The following is a 23,705-nucleotide window of genomic DNA, read 5'->3' as shown; positions in this document are numbered from 1 at the left end:
GGGGCTGATATAACACAGGGGCTGCTATAACACAGGGACTGATATAACACAGGGGCTGATATAACACAGGGGCTGATATAACACAGGGGCTGATATAACACAGGGACTGATATAACACAGGGGCTGCTATAACACAGGGGCTGCTATAACACAGGGGCTGCTATGACACAGGGGCTGCTATAACACAGGGGCTGCTATAACACAGGGGCTGCTATAACACAGGGGCTGCTATAACACAGGGACTGATATAACACAGGGGCTGATATAACACAGGGGCTAATATAACACAGAGACTGCTATAACACAGGGGCTGCTATAACACAGGGACTGATATAACACAGGGGCTGATATAACACAGGGGCTGCTATAACACAGGGGCTGCTATAACACAGGGGCTGCTATAACACAGGGGCTGCTATAACACAGGGACTGATATAACACAGGGGCTGATATAACACAGGGGCTGCTATAACACAGGGGCTGCTATAACACAGGGGCTGCTATAACACAGGGGCTGCTATAACACAGGGACTGATATAACACAGGGGCTGCTATAACACAGGGACTGATATAACACAGGGGCTGCTATAACACAGGGGCTGCTATAACACAGGGACTGCTATAACACAGGGGCTGCTATAACACAGGGGCTGCTATAACACAGGGACTGATATAACACAGGGGCTGATATAACACAGGGGCTGCTATAACACAGGGGCTGCTATAACACAGGGGCTGCTATAACACAGGGGCTGCTATAACACAGGGGCTGCTATAACACAGGAGCTGCTATAACACAGGGGCTGCTATAACACAGGGGCTGCTATAACACAGGGACTGATATAACACAGGGGCTGCTATAACACAGGGACTGATATAACACAGGGGCTAATATAACACAGAGACTGCTATAACACAGGGACTGATATAACACAGGGGCTGCTATAACACAGGGACTGATATAACACAGGGGCTGATATAACACAGGGGCTGCTATAACACAGGGGCTGATATAACACAGGGGCTGATATAACACAGGGGCTGATATAACACAGGGGCTGCTATAACACAAGGGCTGATATAACACAGGGACTGATATAACACAGGGGCTGATATAACACAGGGGCTGCTATAACACAGGGGCTGATATAACACAGGGACTGATATAACACAGGGGCTGCTATAACACAGGGGCTGCTATAACACAGGGGCTGGTATAACACAGGGGCTGCTATAACACAGGGGCTGCTATAACACAGGGACTGATTTAACACAGGGGCTGCTATAACACAGGGGCTGATATAACACAGGGGCTGCTATAACACAGGGGCTGATATAACACAGGGGCTGATATAACACAGGGGATGCTATAACACAGGGGCTGCTATAACACAGGGGCTGATATAACACAGGGGCTGATATAACGCAGGGGCTGATATAACGCAGGGGCTGATATAACGCAGGGGCTGATATAACACATGGGCTGATATAACACAGGGGCTGATATAACACAGGGGCTGCTATAACACAGGGGCTGCTATAACACAGGGGCTGATATAACACAGGGGCTGATATAACACAGGGGCTGATATAACACAGGAGCTGATATAACACAGGGGCTGATATAACACAGGGGCTGCTATAACACAGGGGCTGCTATAACACAGGGGCTGATATAACACAGGGGCTGCTATAACACAGGAGCTGATATAACACAGGCGCTGCTATAACACAGGGGCTGCTATAACACAGGGGCTAGTATAACACAGGAGCTGATATAACACAGGGGCTGCTATAACACAGGGGCTGATATAACACAGGGGCTGCTATAACACAGGGGCTGATATAACACAGGAGCTGATATAACACAGGGGCTGATATAACACAGGGGCTGCTATAACACAGGGACTGCTATAACACAGGGGCTGCTATAACACAGGGGCTGCTATAACACAGGGGCTGCTATAACACAGGCGCTGCTATAACATAGGGGCTGCTATAACATAGGGGCTGCTATAACACAGGCGCTGCTATAACACAGGGGCTGATATAACACAGGGGCTGCTATAACACAGGCGCTGCTATAACACAGGGGCTGATATAACACAGGGGCTGCTATAACATAGGGGCTGCTATAACATAGGGGCTGCTATAACACAGGGGCTGCTATAACACAGGGGCTGATATAACACAGGGGCTGATATAACACAGGGACTGCTATAACACAGGGGCTGATATAACACAGGCGCTGCTATAACACAGGGACTGCTATAACACAGGGGCTGATATAACACAGGCGCTGCTATAACACAGGGACTGCTATAACATAGAAGCTGATATAACACAGGGGCTGCTATAACATAGGGGCTGATATAACACAGGGGCTGATATAACACAGGGGCTGATATAACACAGGCGCTGCTATAACACAGGCGCTGCTATAACACAGGGACTGCTATAACATAGGGGCTGATATAACACAGGGGCTGATATAACACAGGGACTGATATAACACAGGCGCTGCTATAACACAGGGGCTGATATAACACAGGGACTGATATAACACAGGGGCTGCTATAACACAGGCGCTGCTATAACACAGGGACTGCTATAACACAGGGACTGATATAACACAGGCGCTGCTATAACACAGGGGCTGATATAACACAGGGGCTGATATAACACAGGGGCTGCTATAACACAGGGGCTGCTATAACATAGGGGCTGATATAACACAGGGGCTGATATAACACAGGGGCTGCTATAACACAGGGGCTGCTATAACATAGGGGCTGATATAACACAGGGGCTGATATAACACAGGGGCTGATATAACACAGGCGCTGCTATAACACAGGGACTGCTATAACACAGGGACTGATATAACACAGGCGCTGCTATAACACAGGAGCTGATATAACACAGGGGCTGATATAACACAGGGGCTGCTATAACATAGGGGCTGATATAACACAGGGGCTGATATAACACAGGGACTGATATAACACAGGGACTGATATAACACAGGCGCTGCTATAACACAGGGGCTGATATAACACAGGGGCTGATATAACACAGGGGCTGATATAACACAGGGACTGATATAACACAGGGGCTGATATAACACAGGGACTGCTATAACACAGGGACTGCTATAACACAGGGGCTGCTATAACACAGGGGCTGCTATAACACAGGGACTGCTATAACACAGGGGCTGATATAACACAGGGGCTGCTATAACACAGGGACTGATATAACACAGGGGCTGATATAACACAGGGGCTGCTATAACACAGGGACTGATATAACACAGGGGCTGATATAACACAGGGGCTGCTAAAACACAGGCGCTGCTATAACACAGGGGCTGATATAACACAGGCGCTGCTATAACACAGGGGCTGCTATAACACAGGGACTGCTATAACATAGAAGCTGATATAACACAGGGGCTGCTATAACATAGGGGCTGATATAACACAGGGGCTGATATAACACAGGGGCTGATATAACACAGGCGCTGCTATAACACAGGGGCTGCTATAACACAGGGACTGCTATAACACAGGGACTGCTATAACACAGGGGCTGATATAACACAGGGGCTGCTATAACACAGGGACTGATATAACACAGGGGCTGATATAACACAGGGGCTGCTATAACACAGGAGCTGATATAACACAGGGGCTGCTATAACACAGGGGCTGATATAACACAGGGGCTGATATAACACAGGGACTGATATAACACAGGGGCTGCTATAACACAGGGACTGATATAACACAGGGGCTGCTATAACACAGGCGATGCTATAACACAGGGGCTGATATAACACAGGCGCTGCTATAACACAGGGACTGATATAACACAGGGACTGATATAACACAGGGGCTGATATAACACAGGGGCTGATATAACACAGGGGCTGCTATAATCACAGGGGCTGCTATAACACAGGGGCTGCTATAACACAGGGGCTGATATAACACAGGGGCTGATATAACACAGGGGCTGCTATAACACAGGGGCTGATATAACACAGGGGCTGCTATAACACAGGGGCTGATATAACACAGGGGCTGATATAACACAGGGGCTGCTATAACACAGGGGCTGATATAACACAGGGGCTGATATAACACAGGGGCTGATATAACACAGGGGCTGATATAACACAGGGACGGATATAACACAGGGGCTGATATAACACAGGGGCTGATATAACACAGGGGCTGCTATAACACAGGGACTGCTATAACACAGGGGCTGATATAACACAGGGGCTGCTATAACACAGGGACTGATATAACACAGGGGCTGATATAACACAGGGGCTGCTATAACACAGGGACTGCTATAACACAGGAGCTGCTATAACACAGGGGCTGCTATAACACAGGGACTGCTATAACATAGAAGCTGATATAACACAGGGGCTGCTATAACATAGGGGCTGATATAACACAGGGGCTGATATAACACAGGGGCTGATATAACACAGGGGCTGATATAACACAGGAGCTGATATAACACAGGGGCTGATATAACACAGGGGCTGATATAACACAGGGGCTGATATAACATAGGGGCTGATATAACACAGGAGCTGATATAACACAGGGGCTGCTATAACACAGGAGCTGCTATAACACAGGAGCTCCTATAACACAGGGGCTGCTATAACACAGGGGCTGCTATAACACAGGGGCTGATATAACACAGGAGCTGATATAACACAGGGGCTGATATAACACAGGGGCTGATATAACATAGGGGCTGATATAACACAGGAGCTGATATAACACAGGGGCTGATATAACATAGGGGCTGATATAACACAGGAGCTGATATAACACAGGGGCTGATATAACACAGGGACTGATATAACACAGGGGCTGCTATAACACAGGGGCTGATATAACACAGGGGCTGATATAAAACAGGGGCTGCTATAACACAGGCGCTGCTATAACACAGGGGCTGCTATAACACAGGGGCTGATATAAAACAGGGGCTGCTATAACACAGGGGCTGCTATAACACAGGCGCTGCTATAACACAGGGGCTGATATAAAACAGGGGCTGCTATAACACAGGGGCTGGTATAACACAGGGGCTGCTATAACACAGGGGCTGCTATAACACAGGGGCTGATATAACACAGGGGCTGATATAAAACAGGGGCTGCTATAACACAGGCGCTGCTATAACACAGGGGCTGCTATAACACAGGGGCTGATATAAAACAGGGGCTGCTATAACACAGGGGCTGGTATAACACAGGGGCTGCTATAACACAGGGGCTGCTATAACACAGGGGCTGATATAACACAGGGGCTGATATAAAACAGGGGCTGCTATAACACAGGCGCTGCTATAACACAGGGGCTGCTATAACACAGGGGCTGATATAAAACAGGGGCTGCTATAACACAGGGGCTGGTATAACACAGGGGCTGCTATAACACAGGGGCTGATATAACACAGGGGCTGATATAACACAGGGGCTGCTATAACACAGGGGCTGCTATAACACAGGGGCTGATATAACACAGGGGCTGATATAAAACAGGGGCTGCTATAACACAGGCGCTGCTATAACACAGGGGCTGATATAACACAGGGGCTGATATAACACAGGGGCTGATATAACACAGGGGCTGATATAACACAGGGGCTGATATAAAACAGGGGCTGCTATAACACAGGCGCTGCTATAACACAGGGGCTGATATAACACAGGGGCTGATATAACACAGGGGCTGATATAACACAGGGGCTGCTATAACACAGGGGCTGCTATAACACAGGGGCTGGTATAACACAGGGGCTGATAACACAGGGGCTGATAACACAGGGGCTGATATAACACAGGGGCTGATAACACAGGGGCTGCTATAACACAGGGGCTGCTATAACACAGGGGCTGCTATAACACAGGGGCTGATAACACAGGGGCTGATAACACAGGGGCTGATATAACACAGGGGCTGCTATAACAGAGGGGCTGGTATAACACAGGGGCTGCTATAACACAGGGGCTGGTATAACACAGGGGCTGCTATAACACAGGGGCTGATATAACACAGGGGCTGATATAACACAGGGACTGATATAACACAGGGGCTGATATAACACAGGGGCTGCTATAACACAAAGGCTGCTATAACACAGGGGCTGATATAACACAAAGGCTGCTATAACACAGGGGCTGATATAACACAGGGGCTGATATAACACAGGGGCTGATATAACACAGGGGCTGATATAACACAGGGGCTGCTATAACACAGGGGCTGCTATAACACAGGGGCTGGTATAACACAGGGGCTGCTATAACACAGGGGCTGCTATAACACAGGGGCTGATATAACACAGGGGCTGATATAACACAGGTGCTGATATAACACAGGGGCTGATATAACACAGGGGCTGCTATAACACAGGGGCTGATATAACACAGGGGCTGCTATAACACAGGGACTGATATAACACAGGGGCTGATATAACACAGGGGCTGATATAACACAGGGGCTGATATAACACAGGGGCTGATATAACACAGGGGCTGATATAACACAGGGGCTGATATAACACAGGGGCTGATATAACACAGGGGCTGCTATAACACAGGGGCTGATATAACACAGGGGCTGCTATAACACAGGGGCTGCTATAACACAGGGGCTGCTATAACACAGGGGCTGCTATAACACAGGGGCTGCTATAACACAGGGGCTGCTATAACACAGGGGCTGCTATAACACAGGGGCTGCTATAACACAGGGGCTGCTATAACACAGGGGCTGCTATAACACAGGGGCTGCTATAACACAGGGGCTGCTATAACACAGGGGCTGCTATAACACAGGGGCTGCTATAACACAGGGGCTGCTATAACACAGGGGCTGCTATAACACAGGGGCTGATATAACACAGGGGCTGATATAACACAGGGGCTGATATAACACAGGGGCTGCTATAACACAGGGGCTGCTATAACACAGGGGCTGATATAACACAGGGGCTGTTATAACACAGGGGCTGCTATAACACAGGGGCTGATATAACACAGGGGCTGCTATAACACAGGGGCTGATATAACACAGGGACTGCTATAACACAGGGGCTGATATAACACAGGGGCTGCTATAACACAGGGGATGATATAACACAGGGGCTGATATAACACAGGGGATGATATAACACAGGGGCTGATATAACACAGGGGCTGATATAACACAGGGGATGATATAACACAGGGGCTGATATAACACAGGGGCTGATATAACACAGGGGCTGCTATAATCACAGGGGCTGCTATAACACAGGGGCTGATATAACACAGGGGCAGCTATAACACAGGGGCAGCTATAACACAGGGGCTGATATAACACAGGGGCTGATATAACACAGGGGCTGCTATAATCACAGGGGCTGCTATAACACAGGGGCTGCTATAACACAGGGGCAGCTATAACACAGGGGCTGATATAACACAGGGGCTGATATAACACAGGGGCTGATATAACACAGGGGCTGCTATAACACAGGGACTGCTATAACACAGGGGCTGATATAACACAGGGGCTGATATAACACAGGGGCTGATATAACACAGGGGCTGCTATAACACAGGAGCTGATATAACACAGGGGCTGCTATAACACAGGGGCTGCTATAACACAGGGGCTGATATAACACAGGGGCTGCTATAACACAGGGACTGCTATAACACAGGGGCTGATATAACACAGGAGCTGATATAACACAGGGGCTGATATAACACAGGGGCTGCTATAACACAGGGGCTGATATAACACAGGGGCTGCTATAACACAGGGGCTGATATAACACAGGCGTTGCTATAACACAGGGGCTGCTATAACACAGGGGCTGATATAACACAGGGGCTGATATAACACAGGGACTGATAACACAGGGGCTGATATAACACAGGGGCTGATATAACACAGGAGCTGCTATAACACAGGGGCTGCTATAACACAGGGGCTGATATAACACAGGGACTGCTATAACACAGGGGCTGCTATAACACAGGGGCTGATATAACACAGGGGCTGATATAACACAGGGACTGATAACACAGGGGCTGATATAACACAGGGACTGCTATAACACAGGGACTGATAACACAGGGGCTGATATAACACAGGCGCTGCTATAACACAGGGGCTGCTATAACACAGGGGCTGCTATAACACAGGGGCTGGTATAACACAGGGGCTGATATAACACAGGGGCTGATATAACACAGGGGCTGATATAACACATGGGCTGATATAACACAGGGGCTGATATAACACAGGGGCTGATATAACACAGGGGCTGCTATAACACAGGGGCTGCTATAACACAGGCGCTGCTATAACACAGGGGCTGATATAACACAGGGGCTGATATAACACAAGGACTGATATAACACAGGGGCTGCTATAACACAGGCGCTGCTATAACACAGGAGCTGATATAACACAGGGGCTGATATAACAAAGGGGCTGCTATAACACAGGGGCTGCTATAACACAGGAGCTGATATAACACAGGGGCTGATATAACACAGGGGCTAATATAACACAGGGGCTGCTATAACACAGGGGCTGATATAACACAGGCGCTGATATAACACAGGGGCTGATATAACACAGGGGCTGATATAACACAGGAGCTGATATAACACAGGGGCTGATATAACACAGGGGCTGCTATAACACAGGGGCTGATATAACACAGGGGCTGCTATAACACAGGGGCTGATATAACACAGGGGCTGCTATAACACAGGAGCTGATATAACACAGGGGCTGATATAACACAGGAGCTGATATAACACAGGGGCTGATATAACACAGGGGCTAATATAACACAGGGGCTGCTATAACACAGGAGCTGATATAACACAGGGGCTGCTATAACACAGGGGCTGCTATAACACAGGGACTGCTATAACACAGGGGCTGATATAACACAGGGGCTGCTATAACACAGGGACTGATATAACACAGGGGCTGATATAACACAGGGGCTGCTATAACACAGGGACTGCTATAACACAGGAGCTGCTATAACACAGGGACTGCTATAACACAGGGACTGCTATAACATAGAAGCTGATATAACACAGGGGCTGCTATAACACAGGGGCTGATATAACACAGGGGCTGATATAACACAGGGGCTGATATAACACAGGGGCTGATATAACACAGGGGCTGATATAACACAGGAGCTGATATAACACATGGGCTGATATAACACAGGAGCTGATATAACACAGGGGCTGATATAACACAGGGACTGATATAACACAGGGGCTGCTATAACACAGGGGCTGATATAACACAGGGGCTGATATAAAACAGGGGCTGCTATAACACAGGGGCTGCTATAACACAGGGGCTGATATAACACAGGGGCTGATATAACACAGGGGCTGATATAAAACAGGGGCTGCTATAACACAGGCGCTGCTATAACACAGGGGCTGATATAACACAGGGGCTGATATAAAACAGGGGCTGCTATAACACAGGGGCTGCTATAACACAGGGGCTGCTATAACACAGGGGCTGATATAAAACAGGGGCTGCTATAACACAGGCGCTGCTATAACACAGGGGCTGCTATAACACAGGCGCTGATATAAAACAGGGGCTGCTATAACACAGGGGCTGATATAACACAGGGGCTGCTATAACACAGGGGCTGCTATAACACAGGGGCTGATATAAAACAGGGGCTGCTATAACACAGGCGCTGCTATAACACAGGGGCTGCTATAACACAGGCGCTGATATAAAACAGGGGCTGCTATAACATAGGGGCTGATATAACACAGGGGCTGATATAACACAGGGGCTGCTATAACACAGGGGCTGCTATAACACAGGGGCTGATATAAAACAGGGGCTGCTATAACACAGGCGCTGCTATAACACAGGGGCTGCTATAACACAGGGGCTGATATAACACAGGGGCTGATATAACACAGGGGCTGATATAACACAGGGGCTGATATAACACAGGGGCTGATATAACACAGGGGCTGATATAACACAGGGGCTGATATAAAACAGGGGCTGCTATAACACAGGGGCTGATATAACACAGGGGCTGATATAACACAGGGGCTGATATAACACAGGCGCTGCTATAACACAGGGGCTGATATAACACAGGGGCTGATATAACACAGGGGCTGATATAACACAGGCGCTGCTATAACACAGGGGCTGCTATAACACAGGGACTGCTATAACATAGAAGCTGATATAACACAGGGGCTGCTATAACATAGGGGCTGATATAACACAGGGGCTGCTATAACATAGAAGCTGATATAACACAGGGACTGCTATAACATAGAAGCTGATATAACACAGGGGCTGCTATAACATAGGGGCTGATATAACACAGGGGCTGATATAACACAGGGGCTGCTATAACACAGGGGCTGCTATAACACAGGGGCTGATATAACACAGGAGCTGATATAACACAGGGGCTGATATAACACAGGGGCTGATATAACATAGGGGCTGATATAACACAGGGACTGCTATAACATAGAAGCTGATATAACACAGGGGCTGCTATAACATAGGGGCTGATATAACACAGGGGCTGCTATAACATAGAAGCTGATATAACACAGGGACTGCTATAACATAGAAGCTGATATAACACAGGGGCTGCTATAACATAGGGGCTGATATAACACAGGGGCTGATATAACACAGGGGCTGCTATAACACAGGGGCTGCTATAACACAGGGGCTGATATAACACAGGAGCTGATATAACACAGGGGCTGATATAACACAGGGGCTGATATAACACAGGGGCTGATATAACACAGGGACTGCTATAACATACAAGCTGATATAACACAGGGACTGCTATAACATAGAAGCTGATATAACACAGGGGCTGCTATAACATAGGGGCTGATATAACACAGGGGCTGATATAACACAGGGGCTGCTATAACACAGGGGCTGCTATAACACAGGGGCTGATATAACACAGGAGCTGATATAACACAGGGGCTGATATAACACAGGGGCTGATATAACATAGGGGCTGATATAACACAGGAGCTGATATAACACAGGGGCTGATATAACATAGGGGCTGATATAACACAGGAGCTGATATAACACAGGGGCTGATATAACACAGGGGCTGATATAACACAGGAGCTGCTATAACACAGGAGCTGCTATAACACAGGGACTGCTATAACATAGGGGCTGATATAACACAGGGGCTGATATAACACAGGGGCTGCTATAACACAGGGACTGCTATAACACAGGGGCTGGTATAACACAGGGGCTGCTATAACACAGGGGCTGGTATAACACAGGGGCTGCTATAACACAGGGACTGATATAACACAGGGGCTGCTATAACACAGGCGCTGCTATAACACAGGGGCTGGTATAACACAGGGGCTGCTATAACACAGGGGCTGGTATAACACAGGGGCTGCTATAACACAGGGGCTGATATAACACAGGGGCTGATATAACACAGGGGCTGATATAACACAGGGGCTGATATAACACAGGGGCTGCTATAACACAGGGGCTGGTATAACACAGGGGCTGCTATAACACAGGGGCTGCTATAACACAGGGGCTGCTATAACACAGGGGCTGATATAACACAGGGGCTGATATAACACAGGGGCTGATATAACACAGGGGCTGATATAACACAGGGGCTGCTATAACACAGGGGCTGCTATAACACAGGGGCTGATATAACACAGGGGCTGATATAACACAGGGGCTGATATAACACAGGGGCTGATATAACACAGGGGCTGCTATAACACAGGGGCTGATATAACACAGGGGCTGCTATAACACAGGGACTGATATAACACAGGGGCTGCTATAACACAGGGGCTGCTATAACACAGGGGCTGATATAACACAGGGGCTGATATAACACAGGGGCTGCTATAACACAGGGGCTGATATAACACAGGGGCTGATATAACACAGGGGCTGCTATAACACAGGGGCTGATATAACACAGGGACTGCTATAACACAGGGGCTGATATAACACAGGGGCTGCTATAACACAGGGGATGATATAACACAGGGGCTGATATAACACAGGGGCTGTTATAACACAGGGGCTGCTATAACACAGGGGCTGATATAACACAGGGGCTGCTATAACACAGGGGCTGATATAACACAGGGACTGCTATAACACAGGGGCTGATATAACACAGGGGCTGCTATAACACAGGGGATGATATAACACAGGGGCTGATATAACACAGGGGCTGATATAACACAGGGGCTGCTATAACACAGGGGCTGCTATAACACAGGGGCTGCTATAACACAGGGTCTGATATAACACAGGGGCTGATATAACACAGGGGCTGATATAACACAGGGGCTGATATAACACAGGGGCTGCTATAACACAGGGGCTGCTATAACACAGGGGCTGCTATAACACAGGGGCTGCTATAACACAGGGGCTGCTATAACACAGGGGCTGCTATAACACAGGAGCTGCTATAACACAGGGGCTGATATAACACAGGGGCTGATATAACACAGGGGCTGCTATAACACAGGGGCTGCTATAACACATGGGCTGATATAACACAGGGGCTGCTATAACACAGGGGCTGATATAACACAGGGGCTGCTATAACACAGGGGCTGCTATAACACAGGGGCTGCTATAACACAGGGGCTGCTATAACACAGGGGCTGCTATAACACAGGGGCTGATATAACACAGGGGCTGATATAACACAGGGGCTGATATAACACAGGGGCTGCTATAACACAGGGGCTGCTATAACACAGGGGCTGCTATAACACAGGAGCTGCTATAACACAGGGGCTGCTATAACACAGGGGCTGCTATAACACAGGGGCTGCTATAACACAGGAGCTGCTATAACACAGGGGCTGCTATAACACAGGGGCTGCTATAACACAGGGGCTGATATAACACAGGGGCTGCTATAACACAGGGGCTGATATAACACAGGGGCTGCTATAACACAGGGGCTGCTATAACACAGGGGCTGCTATAACACAGGGGCTGATATAACACAGGGGCTGATATAACACAGGGACTGATATAACACAGGGACTGATATAACACAGGGACTGCTATAACACAGGAGCTGATATAACACAGGGGCTGCTATAACACAGGGGCTGATATAACACATGGGCTGATATAACACAGGGGCTGATATAACACAGGGGCTGATATAACACATGGGCTGATATAACACAGGGGCTGATATAACACAGGGGCTGATATAACACAGGGGCTGATATAACACATGGGCTGATATAACACAGGGACTGCTATAACACAGGGGCTGATATAACACATGGGCTGATATAACACAGGGGCTGATATAACACAGGGGCTGATATAACACAGGGGCTGATATAACACAGGGACTGATATAACACAGGGACTGCTATAACACAGGGGCTGATATAACACATGGGCTGATATAACACAGGGGCTGATATAACACAGGGGCTGCTATAACACAGGAGCTGATATAACACAGGGGCTGCTATAACACAGGGGCTGCTAGAACACATGGGCTGATATAACACAGGGGCTGCTATAACACAGGGGCTGATATAACACAGGGGCTGATATAACACAGGGGCTGATATAACACAGGGGCTGCTATAACACAGGGGCTGATATAACACAGGGGCTGATATAACACAGGAGCTGATATAACACAGGGGCTGATATAACACAGGGGCTGCTATAACACAGGAGCTGATATAACACAGGGACTGCTATAAACACAGAGGCTGATATAACACAGGGGCTGATATAACACAGGAGCTGATATAACACAGGGGCTGATATAACACAGGGGCTGATATAACACAGGGACTGATATAACACAGGGACTGCTATAACACAGGGGCTGATATAACACATGGGCTGATATAACACAGGGGCTGATATAACACAGGGGCTGATATAACACAGGGACTGCTATAACACAGGGGCTGATATAACACAGGGGCTGCTATAACACAGGGGCTGCTATAACACAGGAGCTGATATAACACAGGGGCTGCTATAACACAGGGGCTGCTAGAACACATGGGCTGATATAACATAGGGGCTGCTATAACACAGGGGCTGATATAACACAGGGGCTGATATAACACATGGGCTGATATAACACAGGGGCTGCTATAACACAGGGGCTGATATAACACAGGGGCTGCTATAACACAGGGGCTGATATAACACAGGAGCTGATATAACACAGGAGCTGCTATAACACAGGGGCTGATATAACACAGGGGCTGCTATAACACAGGGGCTGATATAACACAGGGGCTGATATAACACATGGGCTGATATAACACAGGGGCTGCTATAACACAGGGGCTGATATAACACAGGGGCTGCTATAACACAGGGGCTGATATAACACAGGAGCTGATATAACACAGGAGCTGCTATAACACAGGGGCTGATATAACACAGGGGCTGATATAACACAGGGGCTGATATAACACAGGAGCTGATATAACACAGGGGCTGATATAACACAGGGGCTGCTATAACACAGGAGCTGATATAACACAGGGACTGCTATAAACACAGAGGCTGATATAACACAGGGGCTGATATAACACAGGAGCTGATATAACACAGGGGCTGATATAACACAGGGGCTGATATAACACAGGAGCTGATATAACACAGGGGCTGATATAACACAGGGGCTGCTATAACACAGGGGCTGATATAACACAGGGACTGCTATAACACAGGAGCTGATATAACACAGGAGCTGCTATAACACAGGGGCTGATATAACACAGGGGCTGATATAACACAGGGGCTGCTATAACACAGGGGCTGATAACACAGGGGCTGCTATAACACAGGGGCTGATATAACACAGGGGCTGATAACACAGGGGCTGCTATAACACAGGGGCTGATATAACACAGGGGCTGCTATAACACAGGGGCTGCTATAACACAGGGGCTGATATAACACAGGGGCTGCTATAACACAGGGGCTGCTATAACACAGGGGCTGATATAACACAGGGGCTGCTATAACACAGGGACTGATATAACACAGGGGCTGCTATAACACAGGGGCTGATATAACACAGGGGCTGATATAACACAGGGGCTGATATAACACAGGCGCTGCTATAACACAGGGGCTGATATAACAGGAGCTGATATAACACAGGGGCTGATATAACACAGGAGCTGCTATAACACAGGGGCTGATATAACACAGGCGCTGCTATAACACAGGGGCTGATATAACACAGGGGCTGATAACACAGGGGCTGCTATAACACAGGGGCTGATATAACACAGGAGCTGCTATAACACAGGGGCTGCTATAACACAGGGGCTGCTATAACACAGGAGCTGCTATAACACAGGGGCTGCTATAACACAGGCGCTGCTATAACACAGGGGCTGATATAACACAGGAGCTGCTATAACACAGGGACTGATATAACACAGGGGCTGATATAACACAGGGGCTGATATAACACAGGGACTGATATAACACAGGGGCTGATATAACACAGGGGCAGATATAACACAGGGGCTGATATAACACAGGGGCTGATATAACACAGGGGCTGATATAACACAGGGGCTGCTATAACACAGGGGCTGCTATAACACAGGGGCTGCTATAACACAGGGTCTGATATAACACAGGGGCTGATATAACACAGGGGCTGATATAACACAGGGGCTGATATAACACAGGGGCTGCTATAACACAGGGGCTGCTATAACACAGGGGCTGATATAACACAGGGGCTGATATAACACAGGGGCTGCTATAACACAGGGGCTGATATAACACAGGGGCTGCTATAACACAGGGGCTGATATAACACAGGGGCTGCTATAACACAGGGGCTGATATAACACAGGGGCTGCTATAACACAGGGGCTGATATAACACAGGGGCTGCTATAACACAGGGGCTGCTATAACACAGGGGCTGATATAACACAGGGGCTGATATAACACAGGGGCTGATATAACACAGGGACTGATATAACACAGGGGCTGCTATAACACAGGGGCTGCTATAACACAGGGGCTGCTATAACACAGGGGCTGATATAACACAGGGGCTGATATAACACAGGAGCTGATATAACACAGGGGCTGCTATAACACAGGGGCTGCTATAACACAGGGGCTGATATAACACAGGGGCTGCTATAACACAGGGGCTGATATAACACAGGGGCTGCTATAACACAGGGGCTGATATAACACAGGGGCTGATATAACACAGGGGCTGATATAACACAGGGGCTGATATAACACAGGGGCTGCTATAACACAGGGGCTGCTATAACACAGGGGCTGCTATAACACAGGGGCTGATATAACACAGGAGCTGCTATAACACAGGGGCTGCTATAACACAGGGACTGATATAACACAGGGGCTGCTATAACACAGGGGCTGCTATAACACAGGGGCTGCTATAACACAGGGGCTGCTATAACACAGGGGCTGATATAACACAGGGGCTGCTATAACACAGGAGCTGCTATAACACAGGGACTGATATAACACAGGGGCTGCTATAACACAGGGGCTGCTATAACACAGGGGCTGCTATAACACAGGGGCTGCTATAACACAGGGGCTGATATAACACAGGGGCTGCTATAACATATATTCTATCTATTCACCTAGCGAAAACATGAAGCAGCACAACAATGCAAAATAATGCAAAAAGATATGAAGGAGCCTCCGGGACCAACAATCTCATAATCCATAAATATAAAAGCAATAAAGAGGCGGCTCCATAAATGAATAGAACCTGGACTTTATTGGGGCATGAGGCTGATAAAGTCACATTCTGTATTTATTTATGGAGCTGCCGCTTTATAGCGTTTATCTATTTATCTGTCCGGACACTTCCAGGAGGAAGGAAAACCCCAGATATTGAGGTTTGTCTTTATTACTCTCCTGTCACCGATAATGGATAAATGCATCAAAGGGCAAATAGCCGGGAATGAATAGGACTGGTGCAATAGCTATGTCCCTGCAAGGGGGTCTACATGATAGATAGATAGATAGATAGATAGATAGAGGGATAGATAGATAGATAGATAGATAGATAGATAGATAGATAGATAGATAGATAGATAGATAGATAGAGGGATAGATAGATAGAGGGATAGATAGATAGAGGGATAGATAGATAGATAGATAGATAGATAGATAGATAGATAGATAGATAGATAGATAGATAGATAGATAGATAGATAGAGGGATAGATAGATAGAGGGATAGATAGATAGAGGGATAGATAGATAGATAGATAGATAGATAGATAGATAGAGGGATAGATAGATAGATAGATAGATAGATAGATAGATAGATAGAGGGATAGATAGATAGATAGATAGATAGATAGATAGATAGATAGATAGATAGATAGATAGATAGATAGAGGGATAGATAGATAGAGGGATAGATAGATAGAGGGATAGATAGATAGAGGGATAGATAGAGGGATAGATAGATAGAGGGATAGATAGAGGGATAGATAGATAGAGGGATAGATAGAGGGATAGATAGATAGAGGGATAGATAGATAGATAGATAGATAGATAGATAGATAGAGGGATAGATAGATAGATAGATAGATAGATAGATAGATAGATAGATAGATAGATAGATAGATAGAGGGATAGATAGAGGGATAGATAGATAGATAGATAGATAGAGGGATAGATAGATAGAGGGATAGATAGATAGAGGGATAGATAGAGGGATAGATAGATAGAGGGATAGATAGAGGGATAGATAGATAGAGGGATAGATAGAGGGATAGATAGATAGAGGGATAGATAGATAGAGGGATAGAGGGATAGATAGATAGATAGATAGATAGATAGAGGGATAGATAGATAGATAGATAGATAGAGGGATAGATAGATAGATAGATAGATAGATAGAGGGATAGATAGATAGATAGATAGAGGGATAGATAGATAGAGGGATAGATAGATAGAGGGATAGATAGAGGGATAGATAGATAGAGGGATAGATAGAGGGATAGATAGATAGAGGGATAGATAGAGGGATAGATAGATAGAGGGATAGATAGATAGAGGGATAGAGGGATAGATAGATAGATAGATAGAGGGATAGATAGATAGATAGAGGGATAGATAGATAGATAGAGGGATAGATAGATAGAGGGATAGATAGATAGATAGATAGATAGATAGATAGATAGATAGATAGATAGATAGATAGATAGATAGATAGATAGATAGATAGATAGAGGGATAGATAGAGGGATAGATAGATAGAGGGATAGATAGATAGAGGGATAGAGGGATAGATAGATAGATAGATAGATAGATAGATAGAGGGATAGATAGATAGATAGAGGGATAGATAGATAGAGGGATAGATAGATAGAGGGATAGATAGATAGATAGAGGGATAGATAGATAGATAAATAGATACATAGATAGAGGGATAGATACAGGGATAGATAGATATGTTATTATAGATAATAGACAGATAAAGATCCATTGTTTCCAGCTCTGACACATGATTCATCCTCATTCTTTGCTTCTTCTGCTCATTGTCACGTTGTTGCATCAGACATTTCTGTGTTTGGAGACCCAGTGACCTCGCAGCTCCAATGTCCCCCGGTCCTCCCCAGTCTTCCAAGTCCTCTTCTGTCCCCCTCATCCTACTTTGTCTTCCCCAGGTTTTCCCCTGTCCCCCTGGTTCTCTCATATCCCTATTGTTCTCTCCTGTCCTCCCCTCCCCATCCCCCCAATGCTCTCCTACCTCCCCCAGTCCTCCCCTGTCTCCTCTTGTTCTCTCCTGTCCCCCCCCTGGTTCTCCCCTGTCCCCCATGGTTTTCTCCTGTCCCCCCTGGTTCTCCCCTGTTCCCCCCATGGTTCTCTCCTGTCCCCCCTGGTTCTCTCCTGTCCCCCCTGGTTCTCTCCTGTCCCCCCTGGTTCTCTCCTGTCGCCCATGGTTCTCTCCTGTCCCCCCTGGTTCTCTCCTGTCCTCCGTGGTTCTCTTCTGTTCCCCGTGGTTCTCTCCTGTCCTCCGTGGTTCTCTCCTGTCCCCCGTGGTTCTCTCCTGTCCCCCCTGGTTCTCTCCTGTCCCCCCTGGTTCTCTCCTGTCCCCCCTGGTTCTCTGCTGTCCCACCTGGTTCTCTCCTGTCCCACCTGGTTCTCTCCTGTCCCACCTGGTTCTCTCCTGTCCCACCTGGTTCTCCCCTGTCCCCCCATGGTTCTCTCCTGTCCCCCCTGGTTCTCTCCTGTCCCCCCTGGTTCTCTCCTTTCCTCCGTGGTTCTCTCCTGTCCCCCGTGGTTCTCTCCTGTCCTCCGTGGTTCTCTCCTGTCCTCCGTGGTTCTCTCCTGTCCTCCGTGGTTCTCTCCTGTCCTCCGTGGTTCTCTCCTGTCCTCCGTGGTTCTCTCCTGTCCCCCCTGGTTCTCTCCTGTCCTCCCTGGTTCTCTCCTGTCCCCCCTGGTTCTCTCCTGTCCTTCCTGGTTCTCTCCTGTCCTTCCTGGTTCTCTCCTGTCCCCCCTGGTTCTCCCCTGTCCCCCCATGGTTCTCTCCTGTCCCCCCTGGTTCTCTCCTGTCCCCCCTGGTTCTCTCCTGTCCTCCGTGGTTCTCTCCTGTCCCCCGTGGTTCTCTCCTGTCCTCAGTGGTTCTCTCCTGTCCTCCGTGGTTCTCTCCTGTCCTCCGTGGTTCTCTCCTGTCCTCCGTGGTTCTCTCCTGTCCCCCCTGGTTCTCTCCTGTCCTCCCTGGTTCTCTCCTGTCCCCCCTGGTTCTCTCCTGTCCTTCCTGGTTCTCTCCTGTCCCCCCTGGTTCTCTCCTGTCCCCCATGGTTCTCGGCTGTTCTCCGTGGTTCTCTCCTGTCTCCCCTGGTTCTCCCCTGTCCTCCCTGGTTCTCTCCTGTCCCCCATGGTTCTCGCCTGTTCTCCGTGGTTCTCTCCTGTCCTATTTTATCCCTCTAGTCCTTCCCTGCCTTCTTAAGCCTCTCCTGTCTCCCCCGGTCGGTCCTTCCCTGTCTCCTCCAGTCCTCTCCTGTAACCGTCGGTCCTCCCAGTCCCCCCCTACGGTTCTGCGCTCTCCCCCCTATCTCCTCCTCTTTCTCCCCCAGTTCTCCTTTCCTCCCCCTCCTCCCGTTTTCCCCTGGTTCTCCCCTGTCTCACCCCGGTTCTCCCCCTGGTCCTCCCCTGTCTCCCCCCTGGTCCTACCCTGTCTCCCCCCTGGTCCTCCCCTGTCTCCCCCAGGTTTTCCCTCAGTTCTACCCTGTCCCCCCCTGGTCCTACCCTGTCCCCCCAGTCCTCCCCTGTCTCCCCCTGATTCTCCCCTGTCCCCTTGGTCCTACCTTCCAGGCTGCAGGATGCTGGGGCCGCTCCAGGGTCCTCACTCCACCGGTAGAGAAGAGCGGAGCCTCTGGTCAGTGTCTTCCCCACTATGGTCAGCGCCGGACCCCCCGCCCGAGCCGCCCCTCTGTTCCATCCTCTGCTCCATCCTCTGCTCCAGGCAGGTGTCACTCAGGGAGACCCCCACTATGGCTCCTGGAAGCCACTGCACATTAGGGGCCAGTTGCGGGGCCACAGGAGGAGGTAGGGCCCCCGGAGAAGGCAGGTGCAGGGGCCAGTGCCGGGGGCCAGAGCCGAGGCCACAGGAGGAGGCAGGTGCCGGCTCTGCAGTGCTGCTGAGTGTAAGTCACTGAGAGAGAAGGAGACAGGAGGCAGCGAGAAGGAGGGAGAAAAGAGGAGGAGGACGAGGAGGAGGAGGAGGGATGGGGGAAAGTGTCACATGGAGGGATGGTGCCGGAGAGGAGGAGTGCGAAAAAGGAGGAATGTGAAGATTGGGGTTCTGGTTCTCACTGAGGAGACCCCGCAATGCTCCATGGGAAAAAAATATGCAAATTAAGTCTCTTCCAGAAGGAAAAAACTGTTCTGCAAGACAAACCCAAAACACAAAAGGTGGAGACCCAGAGACCCCACAGCCCGGGCCCTGGAGCTTAGGGGCCCAAGACGTTCCTTTGACCCCTCGGCACACAGCACCCCCAGTCCCCCCCGCCCCGACTGATGAAAGGCAGCGTCCAGCGAGGATGAGGCGATGGGCCGAGGTCCGGATCAACAAGAGTCAATGCCAGGAAGGCGTCAAAGTATCAAGGAACAGGGGTGCGATGGGGCAATCATAACATGGCACCGGAGGGTAAGGGGGCCACAAGTGAAACATAGTAGTGGGGGGTCTTATCTGCATTGGAGCCCAAAAACGTTACCTTCAAGGGGATGTCCAACCACAGCATTAACCACTGATCCACATGAATGATCGGCTGGAGTCTGGAGGACCTTATAAACCCTGAACGGAGCAATACCTGGAGGACCATCATAGACCGTGAATGGAGCAATACCTGGAGGACAAGCATAGACCATGAACGGATCAATACCTGGAGGACCATCATAGACCGTGAATGGAGCAATACCTGGAGGACCATCATAGACCGTGAATGGGGCAATACCTGGAGGACCATATAGAACGTGAATGGGGCAATACCTGGAGGACCTCACAGACCGTGAATGGAGCAATACCTGGAGGACCTCACAGACCGTGAATGGAGCAATACCTGGAGGACCTCACAGACCGTGAATGGAGCAATACCTGGAGGACCATCATAGACCGTGAATGGAGCAATACCCGGAGGACAAGCATAGACCATGAACGGATCAATACCTGGAGGACCATTATAGAACGTGAATGGGGCAATACCTGGAGGACCTCACAGACCGTGAATGGAGCAATACCTGGAGGACCTCACAGACCGTGAATGGAGCAACACCTGGAGGACCTCACAGACCGTGAATGGAGCAATACCTGGAGGACCTCACAGACCGTGAATGGAGCAATACCTGGAGGACCTCACAGACCGTGAATGGAGCAATACCTGGAGAACCAGCATAGACCATGAATGGAACAATATCTGAAGGATCATCATAGACCATGAATAGAGCAATACCTGGAGAACCATCATAGACCGTGAATAGAGCAATACCTGGAGGACCTCATAGACCAGGAATGGCGCAATACATGGAGTACCTCATAGACCCTGAACGGAGCAATACCTCGAGGACATCATAGACCATGAATCGAGAACTACCTGGAGGAGCATCATAGCCAATGAATGGAGCAATACCTGGAGGACCATCATAGACCCTGAATGGAGCAATACCTGGAGGACCTCATAGACCGGGAATGGCGCAATACATGGAGTACCTCATAGACCCTGAACGGAGCAATACCTCGAGGACCTCATAGACCATGAATGGAGCAATACCTGGAGGACCATCATAGACCATGAACATAGCAATACCTGGAGGACCATCATAGACAATGAATGGAGCAATACCTGGAGGACCTCACAGACTGTGAATGAACCAATACCTGGAGGATCTAGGACAACACAACCGGTCCAGCACTGGAGACGTCACCAGATCGCAGGCTGATCCACAATCGGGTTCATAGAGAAGAACATTTAGCGGGTTCTTCCCTCTTCGGTGGACATTTGTGGTCTGGATTGTCCCCTCGTTCCGGCTCCAGTTGAGGCGCTCTCTCATGTGCCTGTACCTAGTGCTGCTCTTTGCAGCGGTTTTGTGCCTGGGAAGAAGCTTGCCCTTTTAAACAGCGCGTTTCATGGCTGAGGTCCCTCCGTGCTCCGGTAGCCGCAGGCTCCGTGCAGCGGGGACGTAACCCCGCGCTCTCGCTCGCTCGGCTGTATGTTTGGCATTGTCTGATCTCCTTACACATCTGTCAGTCTTTTCCTTTCCACCTTAGGCTCCGGCTTTATTTCTTCATTTGATGTGGATTTGTTCGGTAAGCGAAGATTCTCGTTCAGCTTGAAGGGACGACGTGAAGCATCTTGGCCCCGATGCGATGCCCGATCCGGACCCGACGTGTCACCATCCATGGATGTGAGCAATGGCGGCAGCGCCGGGGCCAGCTCTGCCAAGATTTAGATGGTAGTTGGCATTGCCCAATATTTAGGAATATGCCCAAAACTACACGGGCACCACCACCAGGTCCTAATCAGTTTAAAGGGATAGTGCACAAATAAAAAGGTGCCATACCACAGCCAAGGGATAGCGGCACAAAAGAGATTACCCTCTGTAGCTGTATCTCTACTGTTCAGTTGTCTCTGAGCTGGTGGGTGGAGAGGAGCCCATACACAGCACACACAGATAAGAGGGGGATCCCTGCTCCCCTGTGTGTATGAAGTACATGAGCAGAGGATATTGTACTGAGCATTGTAACTGTGAATACAGTCCAGCCCGCAACAGAAAGTAGTCATATGGACGACATTATACAATGCTCCTGGGCAATGTAGCTGTGAATCCAGCTCTAGGGTGAGATAAAACACTTAATAGAAAGTACCATTATATCATTATTCAGGAGTACTGATCTGTGTAGCATGAATTCAGGAGAGGGTGAGATAAACACTTACTAGAAAGCAGCAGCATGGAGGACAGTACATAGCAGTATTGAGCAAAATAGCTGTGAATCCAGAACAGGGTGAGATAAATACTTAGTAGAAAGCAGCAGCATGGAGGACAGTATG

The 23,705-nt window shown here is 48.7% G+C and overlaps 1 protein-coding gene across 1 annotated transcript in view; it reads right to left on the bottom strand.

The window, feature by feature from the left end:
• Positions 1-20,833, bottom strand: part of CHST1 (carbohydrate sulfotransferase 1) — an 80,006-nt gene extending 59,173 nt beyond the window's left edge. The window contains exon 1 of the mRNA XM_075326653.1: positions 20,466-20,833. The gene's annotated coding sequence lies outside the window, so the exon portion shown is untranslated. The remainder of the gene's footprint in view (positions 1-20,465) is intronic.
• Positions 20,834-23,705: the final 2,872 nt, after the last annotated feature.

Source organism: Anomaloglossus baeobatrachus, chromosome 10 (genome assembly GCF_048569485.1).
Source record: "Anomaloglossus baeobatrachus isolate aAnoBae1 chromosome 10, aAnoBae1.hap1, whole genome shotgun sequence".
Lineage (NCBI taxonomy): Eukaryota > Metazoa > Chordata > Amphibia > Anura > Aromobatidae > Anomaloglossus > Anomaloglossus baeobatrachus.
The sequence above is the reverse complement of the archived record's forward strand: the minus strand, read 5'-3'. Positions and strand labels throughout refer to the sequence as shown.